This window comes from Dioscorea cayenensis, unplaced genomic scaffold (assembly GCF_009730915.1).
Source record: "Dioscorea cayenensis subsp. rotundata cultivar TDr96_F1 unplaced genomic scaffold, TDr96_F1_v2_PseudoChromosome.rev07_lg8_w22 25.fasta BLBR01000141.1, whole genome shotgun sequence".
Lineage (NCBI taxonomy): Eukaryota > Viridiplantae > Streptophyta > Magnoliopsida > Dioscoreales > Dioscoreaceae > Dioscorea > Dioscorea cayenensis.
In genome coordinates, this window is record NW_024086532.1 from 37522 (window position 1) to 42286 (window position 4765).

General features: G+C 42.5%; 1 non-coding gene across 1 annotated transcript; it reads right to left on the reverse strand.

Moving 5' to 3' along the window:
• Positions 1-1629: 1629 nt before the first annotated feature.
• Positions 1630-1735, reverse strand: LOC120253633. The gene has a single exon (XR_005534349.1). It is a non-coding gene; the product is annotated as a small nucleolar RNA R71 (small nucleolar RNA).
• Positions 1736-4765: the final 3030 nt, after the last annotated feature.

Below are 4765 nucleotides of genomic sequence, written 5' to 3' on the forward strand. Positions count from 1 at the left end.
TTAGCTCTACATGTAGCTAATTACAATCAATGAAATCAAATGTTAAAGCAAAAAATCCATAAAAAATCCCCTCGATAGTCATGGCGATGATCTTGTGGAGAGTCCTCTACTCGTCCAATGGTCTCTTTGTCCGGCCTAGAATACACCTCGCGAGATCTGTGCCGACGAAAGCTCTCCCACTAACCTTCTTCCAAACGGAGTGTGATGTCGGAGCCATAGAACCTCTCCAAATCCCTAGCTAATACCTCTCAAAATCCTAGCCGCCACCCTCTCTCAAGTTGGGGAAAAGATGGAGAAAAGAATTTCCAAAATCGGTTCTGAAATCAGCCTTAAATAGGGCTGGAATCGGGAATTCACACGCCCATGTGGGCGCCCCTATGGATTTTTCGTACAGGCGTGTGGAATTTCTACATGCCCGTGTAGATTCTCTATTTTACTCCTTCTTCGGCCGTCTGTGAACAGTACCTGCTACATTGTTTTGCTACAATGCTCTACTACAATACCAGCCCGAAATTCTGCCGAATCCATGTTTTCATCGAGGTAAGTAAACGGGCACACGTTTATACTGTAGATCGCTTTGGTTCTTCAATAAACGGACAAGTTCATGGATATCTTGCTATACATGCACAAGCCAGAATGCTTGAATGTGACTACCCTTGTGACCCTCCAAATCGGTTTGCTAACTTGAATACGAGGAGGTTGGCACACATTCTCACATCTTAAACCTGACTTATGTCATCTCGTTTGAACCTTTTCAAGACATCCTCCAAATGGTGCATTCACGATTTGCATTGGCTTCTTTCTGTAACCTTTAGCTTCACAACCCTATATGCATGAAAATAACATAAATACACACATATTAGCATTAAAACCTGAGAAAATTAATGTTCATCATAAGGAAAGAGCACTTCATATTCTTATCACACAAGCACTTATCAATACTCAAGAGGCGTTTGTCAAATTTTTTGCACCATTGTCGGGGAGTAGACGGTTAGAGATACTTTGCACTTTGTTTTCTTAGCTATTCATTCATTCATTCTATTTCACATCTTCTTTTTCTATCATCGTTCTTATTTGTTTTCTTTCTTTGGGTGCAGCTCCAGGTTATGACCCAAGGGAACCCTTCAATATTGATTAAAGGAGATCCAGAACTTGAACTTACAATCAGAAAAAGGGGAAAAGAACCTATGCAAGAACCGTCTAATCAAGCTGAAATAGAAGTTGAAGGGTCTGATAATATGGCATAACAGAATGAGCAACAGAGGACACTTTCTGATTATGCTAGACGCTCAATTTTGGGCACACAATCGAGTATTGTGCGACCTCCGATTACAACTCCGAACTTCTAGCTGAATTCAACATTCATCTAAATGATTCAGCAATCAGTGTAGTTTAATGGATTGGCCGATGAGGGTCCATACAACCATATAAAGAATTTCTTGGAAGTTTTTGATATCCTGAATATTAACGGTGTATCAGATGATGCTATTAGATTGAGGGCTTTCCCATTCTCTCTCAAGGGAAGAGCCAAGCAGTGGCTACATTCTTTACCCAAGGCCTCCATCAAGACTTGGAATGAGATGGTCGAAGCTTTTCGTGCTAGATACTTTCCTCCGGGGAAGTCAGACAAGTTTCACAATGAGATATCGTCATTTGTGCAGATGGAGCTAGAGTAATTGTTTGACACATGAGAGTTGTTCAAGGATCTTTTGCGGAGATGCCCACAGCATGGATTTTCCGAATGGATGATTATTCAGACTTTCTATAATGGGTTGAATCCGAGCACAAGACAATTGCTAGATACTGCCACAGGAGGTACAATGGGGAGTAAAACATAGAAGAAGCCTGACAGTTGGCAGAAGACATGGCCATGAACAATTATCAGTGGAATGCGCGGGAAAGGAAAAAGTGGTTGGGCTTCATGAAATAGATGTAGTAACTTCATTGGCATCTCAAGTGGAATCATTGAGTAAGAAGTTAGACCTTCTAATTTCTAATAGAGTGGTGGCCGTGACTACTTGCACCGGATGCAGTGGAGGACATGCTCCCTCTGATTGCCCGATCTCTATTGGTGATGCATCTTCAGTGGAGAAAGTTGATTTTGTGGGTAATGCAATGAGGAACCAAGGGAATCCATATAGCAACACCTACAATCTGGGTTGGAAGAGTCATCCCAATTTTTCATGGAGCAACCAAGGAGCAAAAAAGGCCATGGCACCAACGGGTTTCCAACAACAACACGCCCCAAACATGGAGAACCGAGTTTCAGGCTTGGAAACCCGAATGACCAATTTAGAGAAGGCCTTAACTAGATTTGTGCAATCATCGGATACAAGTTTTCAATCAGTCGAGGCTACACTTTGTAACCACACCGCATCTTTGCATAATCTTGAGAATCTGGTGGGGCTAATTGTGAAGTACCTATCGGATAGACCACAAGGAAGCTTGCCTAGTAATAATGAGACCAATCCTAGAGTGCATGTGAATGCGATCACTTTGAGAAGTGGTAATGAGGTTGAGGATAGGCTTCCGAGTGAGAAGCCCAATGTAGACGCACCCGAGGTCATAGAGGTTGAGGAGGAAGCAAGAAAAGAGAAGGAGGTGGCACCCCACCTTTCAAGCCAAGAATCCCTTATCCCTCTAGATTGAAGAATGACCAAGGGGATGAATAGTACAAGAAGTTTCTGAGTTTGTTCAAGCAACTCCACATCAACATTCCCTTTGTTGAGACATTATCCCAAATGCCTAAGTATGCAAAGTTCTTCAAAGACTTGTTGACTAACAAAAGGAAATTGGAGGAGAGTGCCTCTGTGATTCTAGATGCTTCTTGCTCTGCGGTCTTGCAAAAGAATATGCCGACAAAGCAGAAAGACTCGGGAAGCTTCATCATTCCATGCAACATTGGCAATTTGGGTGAAGAAATGGCATTGGCAGACTCAGGGGCTAGTATTAATGTCATGCCGTATACTTTCTTTCAAAAGCTAGGCTTGGGACAGCCTAGGCCTACTCGGATGACATTGCAATTGGCGGACCGAACGGTGAGACATCCGAGGGGCATCATTGAAGATGTGCTTGTCAAGGTAGACAAGTACATTTTTCCTGTAGACTTTGTAGTGTTCGACGTCGATGAGGATGCGGATGTACTTTTGATACTTGGGAGGTCATTCTTGCGCACTTCCATGGCATTGATCGATATGGATGGTGGGGAGTTGACTCTGAGGGATTGAGATGATAAACTCACATACCGCCTCGCCAAAGCTGTGCGACATTCTTTTGACTTTGATGATACTCTTTACTTTTTCAACACTACTGATGAGAATGTTGATGAATATATGAAGGAAATGTTCAATCCGGACCCGTACGAGGGTTTATTCGACCAAGAGTTGGACAACGAGGAAGTACTAATGCTTGGTTCAATGGAAGAAGTGCCATCTACTACGGGGATCATGAAGAAGGTACTCCGAAAGATGAAGAGGGTGAGGAGATGCCACCGGAAACGCCCCAAGGCTGTTGGCGATGTGCGCGAACCGAATAAGTTGGATGAACCTCTACTAGGTGGAACCAAGCCCGACAATTCCCCTTCTACCTTCAAGAGACTTCACTCATCATGCTTTCAAGCAATGGGTAAGAGGAAAACCTTCATTTATGAACCCATGTGAGGGAAGATAGAGTACATCAAGCTTAGTGACATTAAACAAGCTTTTCTTTGAAGGCAACCCAAGTGTTTACTGTTTTCTTAGTTGTTAGCTTAGTGTTTGCATAAATAAAGTGTTGAGTCTTGGTATCTTGGATTTTAGTTGCTTTTGCTGTGATTTTATTATGGACACTTAATGTCATCGTGTGTTTTCATGTGGTTTTCATGAAGTTTTGGTCTTTTGAGCTAGTTTCTCATGTTTTTTGCTGGTGTATTTTGCATAATAAGGCAGGCTCTGAGTGCGTATACATGTTTAGAAATTTTCAACAGAGCCTGCGAGTTTTCTAAGGCATTGAGAGAAAATGCACGGGCATGGGGAAATTCTGTACGCCGTTAGTTTTGCATTGCGAGCTCGACCAGAGAAGACACAGGGGCGTGGACACGCCCCTGTGAGCGACCTTGTGACTTCCTCAAGCCCGTTGGTAATTTTTGCACGGGCATGCATTTTCCTGTAGGGACTTAGCAATTATCCCGAGAGCAAACAGGGCCATGGACTCACCCTGTGGGCGAACCTGTGACAACCACACGGATATGGGTATTTCCCGCATGCCTATGTGGTTCTCTGCAGCAGAGCTCTCCTCCATCTCGAGAAGACACAGGGCGTGTGCTTGCCCCTATGAGTTGGACCTGGTTAATGTCCAAACATGCATTCACAACCTACTTTGGCTTCTTTCTTCCATACTTGTCTCCACAATCCTACATGCACAAAAGTAAAACAAATACACATGTATGAATGATAAAATCTAAGAAAAAATAATGCTCATTCTAGAAAAATAATACTTCATATTACTAATACACAAGCACTTATCAAACTCCCCCACACTTAAGCTTTGGCTTGTCCTTAAGCAAAAATAAACCATTGAAGTATAGAAGAAGAAAATATAGAAAGTTCTTGGCCTTAGGTTCACCAAAAGTATACAAAAGAAGCATCCTATAAGTAAGGGAAATTTCAACACCAAATACGAAAAATCAATGCTCTAGGTAAAAATTCGAATCAAAAAGGACAACAAACCCGAAATCGTGTAAGTGTGTGTAAACTCACTCAATTCAACCCAAAGTATACTCCTCAAA